This window comes from Thunnus albacares, chromosome 21 (genome assembly GCF_914725855.1).
Source record: "Thunnus albacares chromosome 21, fThuAlb1.1, whole genome shotgun sequence".
Classification (NCBI taxonomy): Eukaryota; Metazoa; Chordata; class Actinopteri; order Scombriformes; family Scombridae; genus Thunnus; species Thunnus albacares.
Genome location: NC_058126.1, coordinates 22,589,500 through 22,611,967, shown reverse-complemented (window position 1 = coordinate 22,611,967; position 22,468 = coordinate 22,589,500). Strand labels below are relative to the sequence as shown.

The 22,468-nt window shown below is 40.5% G+C and overlaps 7 non-coding genes across 7 annotated transcripts; all 7 read left to right on the top strand.

The window, feature by feature from the left end:
* Nucleotides 1–11,849: 11,849 nt before the first annotated feature.
* Nucleotides 11,850–11,921, top strand: trnaa-ugc. The gene has a single exon. It is a non-coding gene; the product is annotated as a tRNA-Ala (tRNA).
* Nucleotides 11,922–12,263: 342 nt separating this feature from the next.
* trnas-aga lies at nt 12,264–12,345 on the top strand. The gene has a single exon. It is a non-coding gene; the product is annotated as a tRNA-Ser (tRNA).
* A 934-nt stretch (nt 12,346–13,279) lies between these two features.
* trnaa-ugc lies at nt 13,280–13,351 on the top strand. The gene has a single exon. It is a non-coding gene; the product is annotated as a tRNA-Ala (tRNA).
* Nucleotides 13,352–13,823: 472 nt separating this feature from the next.
* Nucleotides 13,824–13,905, top strand: trnas-aga. Its single transcript has one exon. It is a non-coding gene; the product is annotated as a tRNA-Ser (tRNA).
* Nucleotides 13,906–14,699: 794 nt separating this feature from the next.
* Nucleotides 14,700–14,781, top strand: trnas-aga. Its single transcript has one exon. It is a non-coding gene; the product is annotated as a tRNA-Ser (tRNA).
* A 3,271-nt stretch (nt 14,782–18,052) lies between these two features.
* trnag-ucc lies at nt 18,053–18,124 on the top strand. The gene has a single exon. It is a non-coding gene; the product is annotated as a tRNA-Gly (tRNA).
* Nucleotides 18,125–19,650: 1,526 nt separating this feature from the next.
* On the top strand, nt 19,651–19,722 carry trnaa-ugc. Its single transcript has one exon. It is a non-coding gene; the product is annotated as a tRNA-Ala (tRNA).
* The last annotated feature ends 2,746 nt before the right edge of the window (nt 19,723–22,468 follow it).

Here is a 22,468-nt window from a genome sequence, read left to right as displayed (position 1 = left end):
TGGCACATAAAAAGTTTACAACCAGCTTAACTTAGAAAGCAGGCAGTACGCTTATCTGGTTCATTTCACATCGCACAAAGATGCCGGGAAGATGAAGAACTTCTGTCACAACCAACGCTTGAAATGTACCCTGCTGCCCCAAAACTATTATCACTTGTTGCAGAGGTAACAACAACGCTGTTCTAAGTCTACCTGGATGATGCATCTGCTACTTCTTCATATATAACAATCAACACAATCACTCTAATGAAGAATATGATCAAACAACAAAGCTATTATTTCTCTTGTTTGAAGCAAGTTCTTCATGCCTGAAATGCAAATAGCCCTCATGCCTGCTTTTGTTCACTACCTTTGTTCCCAGTCTTGCATACCATTCAGTGAAATTTCATGTCTTTGTTGAACATACTGATGTTTGGGAGGATATAGGGCAATAGGCGAGCTGGTTTTGCGTGGGTCTGCCTCATTGCTGCATGCCAAATGAGTGTGCATTCTTAGAGGGCATTTAACTGTGCTGCTCCGCCTGCTCGTCAACTCTGTGACTAGTATAAGCCCCAGTAATGAGGTCAAACTAGCGGTGTACTCTGGCAGCTCCAGATACACTAACAAGACCTCTTTTATTCCATTGTTCTTCATATTTCAGGACAGACTGGGCTGGACTCTGATGATGTTTTCCTTGTAACCATGTTTGTTCCTGCAGAGCTGATATTTCAGACCCCTCGCCATTAAGTTTAATAGCATTTTTCATTGTCAATTATGAGCAGCAGTGTCTTTTGTGTTTCCTGATGAAAAGATGCGATGCATGTCGGAAAGTGCTCATAATGGCCATCAGAGAGAAACAGACATGCATAAAAGGTTTGCTGAAAAACTTTCTTCATCATCCACGTGTCTAATAATGGACGTCATCAACCTCAGAGATGGAAATGACCTGCTGAAAATTGCAGAGTTGTCAACAATGCACCATTTAAGTGCTAGAGAATTCACCCACATCTATATCTGGGGTTTTAATTACAGTGGATGCCCAAGATAGCTAAATGAGATGTTATTCAAGGCCAACAAGGGTCTCTAATGAGTATAATTTTGGACAACAGACACGCTGTGATTGTACAGCGCTTTGCCTGGATTTGAACTGTGTCCTTCTCACTATGGTGAAGGCCAGCTGAGGTCCTGTATGTTTCAGAAGAAGAAGAAAGCTCAGTTTTCAGAGTTTAGTTTCCCACAGCAATCATATACCATTCTCTCCACGGGGGCTTGTACGCCCCTGAGAAAAGCTATTGGATCTAAGCGGTATAGTGTGACCCTGAACCAACATACGTAAACAGGTGAACTTCGCCTCGCTTTGATTCAAACCATGAAACTGAGATCTCTGGAGGCACCACAGTTAAGCAGTTTAATGTGTTTTAAACCATAACAGCATGTGCTGTAGGTTATATATCTGACCCAAAATGGACCACCTTGTGCTTTAAAAAGGCACCCTACTGTATGTGTAGAATTGAAGGCTTAAATGGTCAGTTCATTCAAATGACAAAAAAACATTTTTTTTTACTTACATCTAAAGCAATGCAGACAGTTTTGGTTTTATTTTTCAAAGTTTAGATTTCTGTCACCACCAGAATACAGTAGTGAAAGTTGTTTGTGGTGGTCAAAATTGTATTAAAACAATTCATAAATGATATCTCATCTGGTGTCATATGTGTGTAATTCCAATGGAGAAAACACACCAGTGAAGTTAAGTGAGCTAATATATCTTTTTGTAATTTGGGTGAACTGACATTTTAAAGCTGTCAGATGTGTCAGGAGTAGCGCAGTTGTTCCTGTTCCTGTTTGAGTTTACATAATGTTAGCCTGAAAAATGCTTTGCATTTGGGGAAATGATAGTTACGACATTTTACTACTGAGTTTGGCAGACATTAAGTTGATGGGTCCTTTCCTTAAATGAGTATGACTCTGACTGGGATGTTTGGAATGGCCAGTTTAGACACGTTATAATTCTCACTGCATGAAAAAGACAGGGTTGAAAGACTGCTATAGTACAATGATGTGTATGTGTGTGTGTGCCTGTGTATCTGTGTGTGTGGGATGACCTATTGCAGGATGGATGTGATCCTGGTACAATTAAATTCCAGACTGACCCCATAAATTTCTTCAGTATATTAAATCCTTGCTAATTACAAGTGCCTGCTTTCAGCAGCCTCTGGAAACAGCTATGGTTGGATACCAACATAAAAAATGTCCAAGTTAACATGTTGTTCAGGCCAAGCCAGGTGAGATTATTTCACTTGTTTGCTTAGCAGATCCACTTCTTCGTTTGAGTCAAGTGACATCACACAACAAAACTGTACTGGAGAGGTAATTTATGTCACAATATATGCTGATATTTTACTTGTGTTGCAGAAAATAGGTCAATACTAGACTAAATGACATTGCACAAGTATTTATGCTGACATCTATAATCAGTTTAGATGTGTTTATATATAGAAATGTAAGTATAAATGTTTATTTGGCTTTAGTGTAAAGGAATAGTCTGACATCTTAGGAAATTAGCTTATTCGCTTTGTTGTCTAGACTTAGACGAGAAAATTGATACCACTCTCATGTCTGTCTGTTAAATATGAAGCTGGAGCTAGTTTCTCTTAGCATAAAACACACACACACCCATGTAAAACTGTACAAACATGTCTTTGTACACTTCACACACTTTGGAGAGCAGTCAAGTCCAAGTCTAATGACTACATAGCCATAACTGATGGAATTTACTGATGGTACAGCACGGTCAGCACAGCTCAGCCACATGGACACATGATACACATCCACAGTAGCGTAATGTACATTGTGCAAAGATGTGGAAACTGTTATGAAGGAAACTGTTGAATGAATTCAGTGTCCACATACAGTATACATACAGTCTTTGTACACTTCACACACTTTGTACAGATTAAACAAAATGAAATATAAGGTGTTCATTAGTGGGCTTTAGAGGTGCTGGATTTTTTTTTGTTTGTTTGTTTCCCCCTGTTTCCAGTCTTTACGCTAAGCTAAGCTAAGCTAAGCTAAGATAATCGATTGCTGGCTGTAGCTTCATATTTAACTGACAGAAAGTTTGTTCCATTTAGATTCTGCTCCTGGTGTGATTTTAGAAACACTAGAATGTTCACAATAATGTCATGAACATCACAATGTGACCTCACGCACATGGTTTTGTTAGCTTGTCATCCTTTTGTGGGAGTACAAATGAAAAACAGGTGTAAAAATGCTGTGAGTCTCATGTGCTATTGAATTAAGGAAAATGTATGTCAGAGAGGGGTTTTTTTCTAGGTTCTGTTTTTCTAAGATTACTGGGACCTGTGATGAGGCCAGATATTCACATCTGCAACTGATTATTGTGAAATAACAACAAATTATATGAGACGGTTTGGATGCGGGCCAGTGAGAATGATATAACACACAGTAATTTTTAATAAGGTCATGGTTCATGGATAATCATAGACTTTTGAGCAGCAACTGTGGCAGAACATTTACTATATCTTTCAGCAATTGCAACAAAAATACATTTAAATCAACTATAAACCAAACATATTCACAAAAAAAGCAGGGTGGATGTAAAGTGTTCAACAAAATGTTGGCTTTATCTGAAGAAAAAGTGTGCTCCTTTTTGTGCTTAAACAACATTTTTCAGACTAATGTGATGCAGCTGGGTATACTTTTAGTCTGATATAATGCAAACGGGTGTATGGAATTAATCAACTGTGCCATTTCTGCACCATACACAACCTTTTCTGCCTTTGTGACCCTGCAGACATGCCATGGTGTATCAATATCTATCCAACCACGCCTGTTATTCCACTCCAGCCATAGCAAAGTCACATGGACAAGTGAACAATATTTGGGAGAAGCATGTGCCTCCACAGTACAAAGGAAGAATAATGACAAACATATAAATAATGTAACAGCTCAGCAGGCTGTGCAGATTAGAGAGAAAACAGAAAACAATCTGCTTGTTGCTTACAAGTCGGTCTTGTGTTGATGGAGGAGGCTTTGCACGCAACAGACAGAGGAAAAGAGAAAACATGAAAGAATGGAGGGGATAACAAGATGAGAACAAGAAAAGAGGAGAGAAAAACACAAGTGAAAGATGGCTTTCTGAGCTGATGATCAAAACAGTGTGCGTATCTGTATTCTGGTATTTCTATAAGTGTGAGAATGAAACCTGAGATTACACAAGTCATTAAAGTGAGACCTTTTTCTCTTTCCCTTGGCCATTTCTAGGGATAATGGTTAAGTTTGGTCATGTAGCTGTGAGGGTCAAGGTTACTGTTCTGACTGTCAAAGAAAACTCCTCACAAACACACCAGTAGGGGTTATTTTGTGCTAACCAATCAGTAGCCTCATCTGTCTCGCAAAGGTCATTTTCAGTTGCAAATAACTCTCTGTGATGTGAAAGGTGTCTCACATAATGATAAAACCATAGAGAATTTTCACTGAACAGCCCTCAGCTCCCCTCAGCTACAACAATATTTTATCATCTTTCTTAGCTTAGTGTTTCTGTTTTTACTGTTCAAAACCAGTCTGTTTTCTTTACCCTCACAGTTCTCATCAATCTCATTTCCATTTTCAGCAAAAAAAGTTGAGATAAACTCACTGACTGCTACATGACCACACGACAGACAACATTAGTGACTAGCTAGTGCATAGTGGAGCATTTAGCAGCTAGAGAGACACATTGTTCCCCGAGGAGTTGGTGGAGAACATAACAGAGCTCCCACCAAGTGGTCAAAAAGTCAATTAATGCAGGTGCAAAGAATTGTCAGTCAGTGCTATCTGGTGGACAAACAATGTCATTGGAGCACTATTTCTAAATTATTGACCACCAGCCCCACACTCACAATCCTGTTTATTTGTACTTTCGAATAGGATCATATGAGAAAAAAAAGAATGGCCAAGAAATGCCAGTACAACGATATAACTGTGACAAGCCAATATTGACTAAAATATCGGCCAATTTGTCAGTCAAGCTCTAACAGCAAAACAACCCCAGTGAGTCGGTGTGTTTCAGCCTGATAATCAGTAGTGATAAGCAATTTTGTTTCACTTCATTATCTAGTCTTACAAGTTATTTTTAGCAGTTTCTGTCAGGGTGGGGTTGTTATTTTGCCATAACCAATGAGTAATGAGTGACCGACGTATATCTTGTGCAGCTGCATCGATCTCATACAGACTTATTGCCATTTTTGTGGCAATTTTTCTCCTTTCAGTTTTCTGGCTCTGGTCCCACATTTCAATGCTCTGATTGGCTTAGTAGTTTTTCCCACTGGAGATATTGCTGAAAAATTAAAATACAGACAGCGATTCAGAGGTCTGGAACAATGCTAGGTGTGTAAGTGCACTAATGCATCTTTTTATCAGTGTGTGAGTGTTTGTCTGGATCTATTTTTGCATTTGTTTGTGTCTCAGTAGGTCTGATTGTGTGAGCTTGTCTCCTCTGCCTGTGTTTATGTGTAAGACTGTGTGTGTATGTTCACAAAAATTCAACTGTCTGGCTCCACAGCTGCTCTGTCACTGTCAGATCTTGTCAACAACACAGTGGCGGCCCTGCCTCTCTGCTGCTGACTCTCTGTCTGTTGGGTTGCCAGATCCAGGGTGGTCCGTACCATCGCACTCATTCCGCCCTGCACATCCGTCCTTGTTGTCAGGGGGATTATGCAGATTTAGAAGCACTACCTCACTCCTTCGCTCCTCCTCCTCTTGATGCATCCATCCATCCTCTCATCATTCTCCCCTTCTCATCCTTCTCTGCCGTCACTCATGCCAGTCCTGGAAATGCCCTTTTCACAAATGTCTCAGCAGCTGGCTCTTCACTGAAAGATAAAGTTCTCATTCTGCCTAAGATAAATGTCAAACATAAGCATGATAAGCTACTTTCCTGTACTTCTACTGATACATAGCAGCAATACAGGTCAGATTATAAGACAACCCATGAAACATTTTTACATAATTTGTAGTGAGACAAATACAAATGGAGCCACAATTCTTGAATGGTACTCTACAACACTAAAAGAGAACTCTTTTGAGTAAAGGAAATGTTTGGGGTTTGGTAAAGATCAGAAACTTCTTGCTGAGCTGTTTCCCTGGCAAGAGAAGACTGGAGAAGGTCACGGTTGTAACTTAATTGTAACTTAGCCAAACCTATTGTGGCCAGACACAGACAACACTTGAATCTTCCACCAGCCAAATTAGAAGGCTTTCAGATGAAAAGAAAACAGTATTCTTGGCTCTTGTTGTCCTTACGAAGGTTCCTTATAGATTAGTTTTAGGATTGCCAGTCTGTTGCTAGTGATTCACAAACAGGATCACAACATTCGGTTTTCTGAGCTTTGGTGCTTTTTTGAGTAGTCTCTGGAGTGCAGCAGACAGGAACAGGTCATATGATCAACCTAAGGACGGCTCAGACTGTCAACCCAGATATTGGCCAGTTATGTGGAAAGCAGTCAAGTCCAAGTCTAATGACTACATAGCTACAAATGGTGGAATTCACTCATGGTACAGCCCGGTCAGCACAGCTCACCCACATGGACACATGATGCACATCCACAGTAGTGTACTGTACATTGTGCAAAGATGTGGAAACTGTTATGAAGGAATCTGTTGAATGAATTCAGTGTCCACATACAGTATACATACAGTAGTAGTGTGGGGGGAGCTGTTTTTGATGCAGGTTGTAGCTATGAGTGGGAACTGAGCTGTAGTGTCTAACAGGGTCGGTCAACCTAAAAAACATCATCTGCTGGCAGCCTGACTGCTGTATAAATCACACACTAATCAACACTAAGACAAAGAGCCCAAATTGTTCGATATTAAATACATTTAGAAAAAGAGAAAAAGAGATTGTGAAATAAACAAATCTATTAACAAATGCAGACCAAAACTGTAATATAATCGTTAAATTGTGAAATAATTCAACAGATCTTTCAAACTCAGCTTGTCAGGTCAGCAGATTATTGTTATTCAATTCCAGCACGTTTTATTTCCAAATGTTCTTTACCAAAGTCTGTTTTTATTTCACAATGTAATTTTCCCCAAAGACCATTTCATACCATAATGGCACTTTTCAACAGGGCAGAGCCTGTCATGTGATTGGCTGTTGCTTTGGTCTGAGTGAACAGCTCTGTCCTGGTTTTTCTTGATTGACAGACAGAGACTTATGAAGGAGGCCTTAATAAACTCTTTGTTTTGAGAAGAGGCAGGAAATAATCACATTTCATAATAAGGAGCTGAGTTTTCAAAATTGATTGAATTATTTTACTATTTCACGTTATATTATATATTTTGTCTGTTTTTACTGAAATTGTTATTCATTTCATTATCTCTTTTTCATTCATTTAAAACAGAACACTTTGAGTCTCCATACATTTAATGTAAATGTATTTACCATTAAGTGTAGCTTGACTACAGCAGATGTTTTTGGAATTAAGTATGTATTATTCATGGAAGAATTGCTTTTATGCAATAAAAACAGGACCAGAACATACAGATCTAATACATTTCCTGTTTCTCCAAGCCAACAAAATGCTTTAAGCTGTTAAACCAATGTAGGAAGTTTAACACAGTACTATGTGTAGTACACTACACATTAGTACACTATGTGTAATGTGCACCACTATCCTGGTTATAAACTGGGATTTGGAGTATTCTGATTATGTGTTGCACATGTAACAACCTGGATTAGCCCTTATCCTGGTTTTGAGTACCCTCGATATGCTAAATGGAGTATTCTGATAGAAACCAGGATACTGTGGCATGTAAACACCTTATCCAGATTTCTGATCATCCTATGCCATTTTTAGAGGTGTTGTCAATTCAAGGTACTCAGTGGTTAGTCGGTAAAACAAAGATATGACAGTAAATGATGTAATAGTGACCAACATGCTGAAATAAAAGAGATGCTCAGATCGATCATATTGTCACTCTTGGGTTCCATCATCAAGAGAAAAGCTGTTAGAGAAGCTAAATCCAGCTCAGTGGTGAATCCTGCAGAGTAATAAAAACAGCAGAGCTCACACAACCAGAAGTGTGTTCATATTCAACTGTTCAGGTAACTCAATCAAGACACACCTGCACATAGATGATCAGAAACCTGGATACTGTTATGGTCATGTATACAGGGATATGAATAACCAGGTTTGTCATGTTCCATGTGAACACCATTACTTATTTTATCATGCAATATGTAAAGCACTTTGAACTGCCACTGTGTATGGAATGTGCTGTATAAATAAATGAACTTACCTTACATCTGAAGTCTCTCACTGGCTATAAAGCAACACAGCATGACAGTAACATGGTAGTTGTTTTTTTCTTGAGCGGTTGTGGGACTTGTTCCTTTGGGGGTAAGAAAAGTCATGTACATTAATTTAAGAAGCTATGAATTAATAGTGTTGGGAAACCACAGTACTTTCTTTATGGGAAATTCCCTAAGCTGTGACATACGTATGCATTGAAACTCGTTTCAGATGTGTAAAAGGCCAACATTATGGTTTAAGCATGTCACGACTTTGCATGTTATAATTTTGGAAAAAATAAAAAAGAGACTGAGTGATTTGGTCCATCTCCATGTACTGCTGCTCCTGCCACAGGTCTCTCTACTTCATCCATAATTCATGTTTAAGCCCATGCTGGCTGGCTGGCAGACTGTTTGTGGCCCACTGTTAGCCAAGCTGAATAATTAAAAGCAGAGGTTTCCTCTCCATAGCCATACAGTGTGTACCTTGGTAATTTACATAATTAGTCAGGTGGAGATACAAAGGGAGGGTTCTTACAAAGTAGCAGCTGGCCATGCAGGACTTGGGTTCCACCAAGCCGTGTATTCTTAAGAATGTGGCAGCTGGTGTTGGTACAAGGTATGTTACATAAAGTTTCTCAGCTGGCCAGGCATTCGTGCATTCATGTTGCTCATCTGGGTGTACTTTCCTAAAGTGAGGTAATGTTTTTCAATCCCCTCTCCCAAAACTCTCAGAGCTAATAATTTTGCAATGTCATTTCAAGTGAAGCTGTTTTGTGAGCTTTCATTCCAGAAAATTGAAACAACTCTGTCCTCCGTTTTCTACATCTGATCTGTGCCAGATGTTGCCCTCACTCTGTATTTTCTCCTCTGCTCAGTCTGTCCAGCTAATAAAAAATGCTGCTTTCTGCTCTCACCAGGGCAGCAGACTCTGTGTCGCGTTGCTTAGCCATGGTGAAGACCAAACAAAAACAAGTTATCTGATTTTTGGCCACATGTGAGAGAAAGGGTGGAGAAGAAGGTAATGATGTCAGTTAAGGGGGTTGGATTGCTTCTTCCTCGGGCCCTTGACCCCTCTCATTGAGACGCTGGAAACATTCAGTCAAATTCCTCGGTGGAAAGACACAGTGGTTTAACAACAGCTGGATCACTGTGGTCAGCCGGCACACTGGAGCTGAAACATCATGTGGAGAGACAGATTGTGCAACACTGAGGATGTAGCTTTAATAAACAAATAAAATCATCCTGCTATTAGCTACAAACTCCATGTGATGCACTATCATCCTTGCTTTTGAAATTGTCAACAGACACGCAAAGTTATTGGAGCGTCCTCAGCATCAGCGCTCCCCTCAGTGAAACTAGACTTGCTGCCAGCTGCTTGCTGTCCAGGTGTTTGGCAGTAAGGGAGTGTTCTCACCACAAGCTTACTGTTTTTCTCTGATTCTCCAGGCGAAACGAGGGTTTACATCTGGAATCATATTGCCAACACCAGCATTGGTAGATGGGTGAAGACCCCCACCCTATGAGAGTGTGTCAGGAGAGGACATAACATTGTGTTTATGAACACAAACCTGTGCCCATTGAAACGTGATTGCACTACAAGATTAGAGGTTAAGATAATTGAACCTCAGTGTTTTCAGCCCTTTCAAAGTGCCTCATAAATTTAAATTGGAGGTTGTAATTCTTGCCAAATTACGGTGATTGTTGCTCAGATTTGGACAGGTAAAAAGCGGTGGCAAAATATTTTTTCCTAGGACGGCGAAGTCTTGACCCGCCCTACTCTGCCTCTGATTGGTTTACCTTGATATGTCTATCCTAACCAATCTCAGTTCTCATGTCTACACCTATGGTCTACACCCATAGACTGTATAAAAGTCTACACCCTATGTCTACACCTAACCAACCCAACCAACGAAAGCAACGAGTACTAGCCAATCAGTGGCAGTGTAGGGCGGGTCATGACTTCGCCTTCCCAGGAAAAAAAAATTGACCCCGAGCACCATGGATGCATAATAAGAGCTGGATAGGGCGTCGCCGCGCAGCCTTGCAGCCAATTTTTCCCTGTGGCCACTCGTGGTATTGCAGCGAAAAATCCCCCTGCGGTCCAAAAAGGATTTTCCCCATAAACCACCATTGTAAAAGAGACGTCTGTAAAACTGTTGACAGGACGCCTCGAACTGCAAACAACGTCAATTATGACTCTTTCTATTATGAAATTTTGATCCATGGAGGTTTTGTGTTTGTAAAACTCTCCTCGAGCCGAGAAAAGCGATTTAAAAATACGTGATGTCATCACAATGTAAGTCTATGGGCCGCGCGGGAGCTCGCGGGCGGGGCCAGCGGGGAAACACAACTGCGCATATTCAGTGGGCCGCACAACGCGGAAGCAAACCTGAGGCTAGAAACTTCTTTAGGCGTATGTGCCCGGCGAGCAGTTTCTATAGGACTGAAAGGGCGCCGTTTTCAGTCCGGTATCCAGCTCTTACAATACATCCATACCGCGCACACATTTCCACGCTTGTGTTAATTAAAAAGTAACGGCGTCGAAAGTCAACTAAATAAAACAAATAAAACATTAATTTTACAGCCAAAACAACCGACTGGCGGCGGTGCTTTCGAAAGGCTAAGCCTGTGAGTAAAAACCAGAGCTTGCAAGCAGGTAAGTTAACACTGCGTGGAAGCTAGCGAACTAGCTTGGAAGTTGGCGAGCTAATATTTGCTCATGCTTATTTCAGCCTGTTATTTCCTGTATGTGTTTACTCTGCTGCTCACTGGACTAGGGTTAAGGCCCACTTTGTTGTTGTAGTGGAAGGCTTGGGATAAGAAAGAAGCTTTGAAGGTTTAATATAGGCCATGTTCATTAATTGTGATAGAAAGTTTGTAAGCCCCCTAAGAGCAAATAACTGTTTTTCCATATCTTCTACATCAGCATATGGGCACATAGTCATAAAGAAAAGCCCCTGAGTCCGCAATAAAAATGCATCATTACCAGTAAACTAGTTGACATTGTGCTTATTTTCCATTTATCTTCTTTTACATGTGCAAGTTCTACAGTAATGGCAACACGAGGAAGACTTCTGGAAGATGGCTCTTAATTTGTTTAAGAGAAGAGGCCTGGGAGACTCGTAACTTCGTCACTCTACGGATCTGTGAGGTACACTTCATCATACACCCGTCCCCTCCCGTCCCCTGTCTTCTTGTTTTCATCTGCTGTAAATGAATGTGCATGTATTAGTGGTGGGTTGACTTTTAGAGGAATGTGAACCACTGCCATCTTGTGGCGGTGTACTAGAAACCCATTGGGGTCTCCCCGCGCAGGATTTCCTTCCGACAATGAACGTTTTTATGTGATGGATTGTTCAGAGCGTGCTCATAAAAAACACCTCAGCTTCAAACAATGCCATCCACCCTACTCATATCTGTTTACTTCTTTAAAACTTTAGTTTTTTTGCAGGACAGGTTCTACAGTGTTTGATATTGCTATTAATTAGTTACCACTAACTTAAAGTACTTCTCCTTGTTCATTCCTCCCTTAACGCTGATGTGAGTGTCTACTGTCACCTCCACACTTCCCACAGGGGATGTAGCTCAGTGGTAGAGCGCATGCTTTGCATGTATGAGGCCCCGGGTTCAATCCCCGGCATCTCCAATAAGTTTTGTGTTGACAACATGTGGTGTGGTTGTCAGTTGCAAGAGTTTGTAAAGATCAAAGTAGTTGACACTAAAAAGAAGCAAGCATGTCAAAACTTCTGTGTTTGTGTAAGTGGGACAGAAAATAAAGACCGGCACACAGACTGGTTAAACATTTCTTAATAAGTAAACATTCTTAAACCAAAATGGATGAGTAATACTGCTCATACAAACAGAAAGCTGTCACACATAATGCACTGTGAAGTTGTTTGTGAGATTATCAAATAAAGGTTATACTATAGTGAAGTATAGGTGGCAAATTTCACATTTCACAACCCAACAAAAGCATGTTATTAGAGTAGTTGTCGTGGCCGAGTGGTTAAGGCGATGGACTAGAAATCCATTGGGGTCTCCCCGCGCAGGTTCGAATCCTGCCGACAACGGCAGGCTATTTTGAGCTGTTGCAGTCAAAAGTATATGTATAAATAAGAAGCATGATAAAACAGTCACACCCTCCAAGTTGATCCAAGGATTTCCTTGATTAATATTAGACTTAAATATGTCTTAATTGTAGCACATTGTCAATAAGTCTGATAAAATCAGACATTGTTACACATCATTGTATCATCTGCACCTGTGTGTGTGTGTGTGTGTATATATATATATATATATATATATATGTATATATATATATATATATATATATATGTATATATATATAAATAAAATGCTAAAGTAACCCACTGCTAGGTGTACTCACTTCATTGTCTCATTCTTCACTGGTGGGGCAGACAGCAGGTGTCAATCATGTAGGTTGTTGTGTCGAGTGGTTATGGCAAAAGACTAGAAATCGTAGGGATCTCCCTGCATAGGTTTAAATCCTTCTGACAATGATTAATTTCATGTTCTGTCTGCTGAATTCAGTGTGATCATTAGAAACAGCTAACGAATTACAATGTTCTCCTGATACTCCTTCCAAATCACTTTTATTGCAGTTCACACCCCTGCTGATGTCAGTCTGATGACTCCCATAGGCCCTGAAATGATCAACAGAAAATCCCTTTTTTTTTTGTAATTGATTCTTTGCTCACGTAATCAATAGGGAAAACTGCCAAACATTTGCTGGTTTTACTTTGTCGTTGTGAAGGTTTGCTGCTCGTTTTAGTTTGACATGATTTCAAACTGAATTTCTGGGGTTCTGGACTTTTGGATCATTTGTGGTGTAGCCTACGTTGTGGTTTCAGGGCCTACACATGTAGCTGCTGTAGTCATGGTGTATCCCCTTTACAGTGAAGTAGATATCCAGCTTAAGTTGTGCTACATCCCTTTGTTCAATCTCTTCTCATATCTCTGCTGTCTTTATCTGCTGTACCCACAGGGGATGTAGCTCAGTGGTAGAGCGCATGCTTTGCATGTATGAGGCCCCGGGTTCAATCCCCGGCATCTCCAACAGGTTTTATGATGACAACAAACTTGTAGACATCACATCACCTCAGCAGAGACAAAAAATCAAAAGGCTTCACACTGAAAAAATATGCATGTGCACTTTGTATATAAGAGCTCGTGTATGAGTGGGACGGAACATTAAGAACACTCCCTAATAGAAAAGCGTAATAAGACAGGACAGAGAAACTTGTGGAATACTTCTCGCTAAGTTAAACAAAGACGATAGTGTTTTTTATTTGTAGGTGATGGTGATGGTGATGTGACATATCCGTGACATGGTTGCCTTTCTTTTATCAGATCTCTATTGAGACACAGTCATACACCAAAACTGAAGAGTAATACTGCCCTTACAAACTGTCTGTGTAGCTCTTTGTGAGGCGATGATATGAATGTTGTACTGTAGTGTGGTATTGGTGGAACAACGCGTGTGACACATATGCTTTTGACACCCCAACAACAGATTCTTATCAGGGTGGTTGTCGTGGCCGAGTGGTTAAGGCGATGGACTAGAAATCCATTGGGGTCTCCCCGCGCAGGTTCGAATCCTGCCGACAACGATGCCTTAATCTTGTTCATGCCCTGCCTGATGGAATTCTGAGAAGCCAGAAGCCAGGAGAACCATAGGGGGCACCTCTACGCCTCTTGAATGAGTAGCGAAATGCCTTTAAGAATGAAACAGTGAATCTGGTCGCTTTCAAGTTTCAATATATAAGTGATGCTTTGCGTGTATGAGGCCTTGGGTTCAATCGCCAGCATCTCCAACAGGTTTTATGAACTTGTAGTGATCACATTACATCATCTTAGAGAATACCTCACACTGCGAAGAGGCATACACACACAATTTGTATGTTGCAGCTTGTGTATTTGCATGGAGGAGACAGAAAATAATAGAAAAGTGTAATAAAAAAAGGACACAGAAACTTGTTGACATATTTCTCGCTGGGTAAAACAAAGACAATAGTGTTTTTGATTTGGAGGTGATGAGGTTGATGTGACATACCTGCATTGTGGTTGCTTGACATGATAAGGACAGTTTGTTTGAATACACAGTTAAACACAGCACTGTAAAACAGCTGCTCAAAGATATTATCAGAGAGTATACATTAGGTACAGAACTTTGAGTTAAACCGTATCATCATTTTCTCTTCTGGTGATGTGACATATCTGTAACATGCTGGCTTGTCGTTTATTACTAATAACTGATAAGTAACACTGGCCTTTCAAAACCATCTGTGAAATTGTTTGGTGCGAGGTGATTATGAAAAATGTTGTACTCTAGCATAGTATTGGTGGACCAACACATGTGACATGCATGCATTTGACACCCCAACAACAGAGTCTTATCAGGGTGGTTGTCGTGGCCGAGTGGTTAAGGCGATGGACTAGAAATCCATTGGGGTCTCCCCGTGCAGGTTCGAATCCTGCCGACAACGATGCCTTAATCTTGTTCACGCCCTGCCTGATGGAACTCTGAGGAGTCAGAAGCTACCAGCCAGGAGAACCGTAGGGGGCACCTCTTGGATGAGTAGTGAAATGCCTTCAAGAATGAAACAGTGAATCTGGTTGCTTTCAAATCAGTCATTCTAGATGTTGGACTGGATCTGCGCTACTTGCTCAGATTGTATTTGTGGTGTTAGCTGACCGGGGGGGGGGGGTTTTGAGGTGTTGGTGCTGATGACAATTGGATAAGATTGTTCTTTTTTCTTTCAAAATGTGCCTATGTAGAGATGAATGGAATATTGTTGTGACTTAAGCATTTAGTTATTAAAAATGTTGCAGTAAAACAACATGCAAACAACACGCAAAATCATCACAGAGATACCTACAGAGTGATTGTGCAAGAATATGCTGAGGTTTGCTGATAACAGCTGCTAACAATTCGATGATTATTTTATGTAATTTTGAAGATTGGAATCTATTGGAATCTCCTTCAGTGTATAAATTTCTGAGTTTACAAGATGCACTTGAATGCACCCTGAAGTCTCACACGCTTTGCCATACAAAATGCACCAGATACGCTCTCATTTTAATCTATGCAGCTGTCTGCCTCAGCTCCGTGCAGGCTTGCATCTCAGCCATGTCTCACAGGCGTAACTGTGACCTGAAACATTCATTTGCGCTTCAAGTCTATTTACCTCCATTTTATGCATGTCACTACAGTCATGTGTATTGGGCTCTGAACACCTCCAACACGTGGGTGACCTACGCTCAACACTGCACCTGAACACCTCCAGTGTAGACACACAAACGGAGAACTTCGTGCTGCTGCTCTGCTGATGTGCTACTCATACTGCCTTTGCTGTCTAGACACAGGGTTTAAGTTTATAAGTGGAGATAGCGTGAATGTCCCTCTCAAGTGTAGATGGCGTGACGTGACTGCAGGATAAAAGCTCAGAGGAGGGTGTTTGTGTGCAGCGCAGGGAGAACGAGTCATGGTGCAGATGCGTCTGCATCTGTTTGGGAGTGTATTCGAGAGAGAGAGAGCGCAAGAGCGGGATGTGCAATCCAAAAATAGAAAATCAATTTGTGGTGGGCCGCCACAAATAAATGAATGTATGGGGAAACACTGTAGTTAAAGAGGTACTGCACACTAAAACATGTTTTTTGAGCTGTAAACTAAATTATATGACTGCACTGTTGATAAAACACGTCAGTGCTGCTGTTAATATTGACATTGACACCAAATTCATAAAAATCAATCAATTCATGGGTTGAAAATGGCTCAACCTGTCATCTGCTGTTTAAAATCAGCCCTGAAAAGACGGGGCCAATGCTGATGTAGAGACAACCATTTGGGGGGTTTCTACGTCATGAAATTTGTATAAATGGTAGAATGTTAACACCCACCTCCCCTAGCCCTGCGCTTATTTTCAAATATATGCTGATTGAGACAGTTTTAGCTTCAGCAGTTAACAGTGGTGCTAGCCTGCTGGAGGAAATCTCTCCGTCTGTGACTGTCAATGGGATGAAGAGCTGCTGGCAGCCACACAAACAACAGAAATCCTCCTTGCATCTTGCCCTGCAGCTCTTCAACTCTCTGGCTCTCTGTTCCTGTGGTTGTCAGCTGGTAAAATCTTGAGTTCTAAGTTTTAAAACGTTAAATCGCGGAGCAGTGCTGTAGAGCTGCAGTCAGACAGGTTTAGTAACAGCTCTGGTTACACTGTGTTTTAATGTTTTTAAATGTTTTAAAACACACTGCCGCTGAACGGGTATAATATTACTGTGAATGAAACTTGGCATGTATGTGCAAGACTTAGTGATGGATGTTTCAGGCACATTCAGAAAAATATAAAAATACCTCATAAACAACGTTACTACTGCTTCTTCTGCACGTGGATTCAAGGAGCAGGAATACAGACAGTGCCACTCTGCCGTTGCAACCCACATTGTGGTCAGAGATGGGATCACATCCAGAGTGGTGAGAACTACCATAGAGAATGAATTGAAAAATTTCAGAGAGTTAAAATCTATTGCCGCTCCCTGCACTCGGGAACTTTGTATGTATGTTCAAGTCATAGTTCAGGATGTCTCAGGCACAACGGGCACTACAGTACATCCGATCAACTTCAGCTCAACTCAAAATTGTAGTCTTCAAATATTCTGCATGTGAGGTGTTTAGGGAGCTTTGGTAAATGGTAGCATCTATCAATAGCCTGCGTGTGAGGCGTTTAGGGAACATCAGTATATTGTAGCTTCAACTGATGGTCTGCACGAGAGGCATTTAGGGGAGGGGCACTGTTCTCTCTAGGTATTGAGAAATCGGCCCGTTTCAAACGGGCACATTTTGAATGGGCACTGTCTTAGTGCACCAAGAAATGCAGCAATGCACAAGCAAAGGCAGGGAAGAAAAATGTAAAATGCCACCACCCCTCCCCATCCAAATGATTTTTACACAAATACAATTTGAAAGTGTTCAAATTATTGAAATATGTATTAATTAACTGTGATTAGCTGCCAGCAAAACCATACAAATACTCATTTTTTTCTAGAACTGGTTACAAAAAACATTGAACGCAGGCATCATTTGATTGGAGAAATTTTGATACTACTTGGTACTGGCTTATTTCGGTCGATGCCTTTAAAGGTATCGAGTACCAACATCCAGGCCTAGTTTTGAGTTAGAAATAGCACTGTGCTTCTCCACATTTGTGGAAAAGGTGGAAGGAGCACCTCTTGTGGGTTGTCGTGGCTGAGTGGTTAAGGGAATGGACTAGGAATCCATTGGGGTCTCCCCATGTAGTTCTGAAACCTGCTGACAACGTTTGACTGTTTTTTGAGTTGTGTCAGTCAAGAGCAGTTTGTAGAAAACACTACTGAGACTTTAGGAATGTCAGATTCTGAATCACCCTGTTTAAACCTGGCATTAACATGCGGTCTGAGTAAGAACAAACGCATGATAATGAAAGTTCCAGCAGACCCATCTGTGTGGTAATTTGGTGCCCAGCTCAGCACGCATGGTGCACAGGTTGGAAGTTCAAACAAATTGTTGTGCCACTGTGCGCCGTCCAGTGTTTTTTCTCTTCTCTTCTCTTCTCTTCTCTTCTCTTCTCTTCTCTTCTCTTCTCTTCTCTTCTCTTCTCTTCTCGGTGTACGTCCCTCTTCCTCTCTTCTGCTCCTCCTCCACTCACTCTCCTCCCCCTCTCCCAGTAGATTCTTATGCTGATGTAAACTGCTGAGTTGGCAGCAAATTCCTCCTTTTCTACAGCGATGGTGGTATAGTGGTGAGCATAGCTGCCTTCCAAGCAGTTGACCCGGGTTCGATTCCCGGCCATCGCAGTTCTTTTAGTTTTTTGTGCTTGTTACTTTTAGATTTTATTATTCAGATGTGTGTGTTCATCAGTCTGGTCAGAAAAACAGGTTTCTCTCAGCTCATTTTGAGTTGTACAGTAAAAGTAAGTAGTATGTAGATAATCTTTTACACCTGCACTGTTCAAAATCATTTGAGAGGTTGCTAGCTCTGTGGTAGAGCATCATAATGTATTTCGGGACTGTTGTATTGAGTTTAGTAAGATTGTACAGGTAAACTCCACAAGGTAAGTTCAAGTCCTAACATGAAGCTACTGCAGAATGTTTGGAGGATAATCTCTGTCCTCTTCCTGTAATTATGTCTAGAGCATTGTTGAGGACATCACAGCGATTATTAGTGTTTAAGTCATTTAAGTTCAATTGACAAACTTTCACTGTGAAGGGTTTAACTCCTTTACTCATATTATCAAAAATAGTACAGGTTGATGTAATCACAAAAGGAAACCGAAAGTGTTAAGATAGTTGTTGTGGCCGAGTGGTTAAGATGATGGACTTGGAATCCACTGGTGTCTCCCTGCCTACGTTCGATCCTGCTGACAACACCAGACTGTTTTAAGCTGTGGAATTCAAACGTAATGTAGAGAGTTCTCTACTAACATATGCTATTGAGACTTTAGAAATGTCAGATGCTGAATCACAAAGGCAGGAAAAACAAAGTGGAGGTGTGCATGAAGATGAGGTGATAGTTAATGACTGGTTTAGTAGAACTAAATCACACATGAGTTTTCACCTGTGTATGTTAGGGTTTCCTTCATAAAGATCAGAACTAGGCCTCTTGTGTACATATATCTTAATTATAACAGATTTTCAATTAGTCTGAGTTTATTTATTGTTTATCTTCAACATTATTGTATCAGCAAAAGTTAGTAGATAAACTGTTAAAGTAACCCACTGCTGGGTTTAAAATTATGATTTTTGTGGCCACAGAGACAGCAGCAGGACACAGTGAACCAAGTGAAGTGAAAGAAAGTTTTACTCAAGTTGACGACAGCAATGCTCATTTCTCCTAAGTGCAATAAAACCTTTATGAGTAAAACGCTGATAAGGGTATGTTGCTTTGCCTGCAGTCTCCCATCCACCACCAGTATGTTTTATACAAACACAGCGCTCTAGTTAGGCTAATAGCGAATTGTTATGAACAACTTAAAATCAAAGCAGTCTGTATGTAGTCTAACTGTTTAGCTTAGTTTGCCACATGTCTTAAAACTAGTCAAATTCTTGTAAACTTATCTACTGGCTGAGACGGTGGCCCCCTGCTAAACACATTCCCTGCATAGGTTCAAATCCTTCTGACAATGATTAATTTCATGTTCTGTCTGCTGAATTCAGTATGATCAGTAGAAACAGCTAACGAATTACAATGTTCTCCTGATATTTCTCCAAATCACTTTTATTGCAGTTCACACCCCTGTTGATGTCAGACTGATGACTCCCATAGGCCCTGAAATGATCAATCTCTTCTCATATCTCTGCTGTCTTTATCTACTGTACCCACAGGGGATGTAGCTCAGTGGTAGAGCGCATGCTTTGCATGTATGAGGCCCCGGGTTCAATCCCCGGCATCTCCAACAAGCTTTATGGTGACAACTAACTTGTATTGATCACATTACATCATCTTAGAGAGTACTTCATTGCAAAGAGGCATACACACACAATTTGTATGTCGCAGCTTGTGTATTTGCATGAAGGAGACAGAAAAAAATAATAGAAAAGTGTAATAAAAAAAGGACACAGAAACTTGTTCTCGCTGGGTAAAACAAAGACAATAGTGTTTTTGATTTGGAGGTGATGTGACACTTTGGGTTAAACTGTATTATCTTCTTCTCTTCTGGTGATGTATCATATCTGCAACATGCTGGCTTGTCTTTCATTACCTGTCAGATCTCTATTGAGACACAGTCATACACCAAAACTGAAAAGTAAAACTGGCCTTTCAAAACCATCTGTGAAGTTGTTTATGAGGTGATTGTGTAAATGTTGTACTGTAGTGTAGTACTGATGGACCAACACATGTGACATGTATGTATTTGACACTCCAACAACAGATTCTTATCAGGGTGGTTGTCGTCGCTTCAGCACTTTCACCATATTTTTAAACCCTTTGTTTTCCACAACAGAGTATGGCCTCATGTCTGCAGCGATAAACATCCTAATAGATTTGGTAATATGGTAGAAGACCGCAACCAGCACAGCTTGCTAGTTTTAACATTGGTTAGGTTTAAAGATAAAGTGTGTTGACTGTCTCTGTACAGTTACTTAACATTAGCATAAATGATTTTATAAATTTGCTTTATGACAGTTGCTTTGTGCAGTATATTGTCTGTTAATGCTAGCCAGGTTAACAGCTCAAAACATAGCAAGTGGAGGCAGCGGCAGCATCTACAGCGGCTTCATCAGTAACAGGAGTTTGGACCAAAACACGTAACCTGCAGGTAAGACAAGATGAAGCTGTATTAAAATATTAAAGATAATAATACTGCCTATTGTTTTACATCAAAACAGCGATGGTTCGGTGGCTGGTCAAACAGCAGCTAACGTAGTGAAGCAGTCTCTGTGTGACCAGTATCATAACCTTTGATATTTTAAAACAGCGTCATCTTGTCTTACCTGGAGATGATGTGTTTTGGTCCAACCTCCTGTTTCTGATGATACCACTGTAGATGCTGCTGCTGCCTCTGCCATTGCTGTTTATGTTGAGAAGCTACAGCCAGATGTTCCGGACAGGTCAGCTCCTGCTAGGTATCGAAATTTGGTACCGAATGACAAGAATATTTTTGATGCTCAGTAGTATCGAAGAAATTTGGTCGGTGCCATAAAAGTATCGAAGTTAGGTACCCTACCCTATATAAGACTTGTGTACATCTTTATTTAGATATACAAGTCAAAGACTTTTAAATATCATATGAAAAGGGCTTATAGATTGCAATAGTGAAAATGAAACTGATCCAGCAGGTCTTACATTATATGTTAATATAACATATGTTTTTATATACAACACCACCAATAGTAAACTGTAGCCTGACAGTCATTGTAAGAATATGTAAAGATCAAAGCACTTCACACAGAAGTAAAATAAATATACACACTTGTATACAAAGCTTGTATTTGTGTGAGGAGAATGGAAAAGTATAAACATCCCACTATAGAATAAGACCCTCAGAAAAGACATAGAAACTAGATCCTGATGTGGACCTCCCTCTGTCTCTCCTCACTCCCTCTCCTTCTTTTCCCTCCTTCCCCTCTGACACAAACAGCTGACTCTGCAGAAAAATCTTTTTTCTTCCAGGGCAATGGTGGTATAGTGGTGAACATAGCTCCCTTCCAAGCAGTTGACTTGAGTTTGATTCCCAGCCATTTTGGATGCTGTCTTACCAAGCTGTGTTTACAGTAATGTACAGTCCATATGTATATTCTGTAGGAACTTTGCTTGTGCTCTTGTTTTGCTGTCAGAGATGTGTGGCTCTATCAGGATGGTTAACAGGTATATGTCGACAAACTACAGGCTCATGTTCAGGCTTCCTATAGAACAGGAGTGTTGTAGTTTAGAGGTTAAACTGATGACCTGGACATTCATTGTTTTATTCTATGATTAATTGTTTCGGACTATTTAAGGAAACTTTCCTTGTTCTGTGGTCTTAGAGAACCAAAAAAAAATCCCACTGTTCCACTATGTAGAACACGTGATGACCTATACACAAGCTTTGGGGTTGAGTGGAGCAGGGTATTTTTAAAAAAAAATACAATACCTTTACCCTCAAAATGACAATACAATACCAGTACCCTTAAAATGATACCGATACCAATGGAATACTTCATTCGATACCTTTTTTTTCCTACTGCATTCGATACCCATCATGTGAATGGAAGCATTCAGTTGCGTAAAATGCCACCACCCCTCCTTATAAATAAATTAGTTTTACACATATACAATTTGAAAGTGTTCAAATTATTGAAATATTTATTAAATAACTGTACAAAACTGTACAATGAAGCATTATCACACACACACTACTCATTTTTTTCTAGATCTGGGTACAAAAAGCATTGAATGCAGGCATCATTTGACTGGAGAAGTTTTGATACAACTTGGTACTGGCTTATTTCGGTCGATGCCTTAAAGGTATCAAGTACCGATACCCAGGCCTAGTCTTGAGTTAGTAATAGCAGTGTTTCTCCACATTTTTTCTTCTCTTCTCTTCTCTTCTCTGTGTACCTCCCTCTTCCTCTCTTCGGCTCCTCCTCCACTCACTCTCCTCCCCCTCTCCCAGTAGATTCTTATGCTGATGTAAACTGCTGAGTTGGCAGCAAATTTCT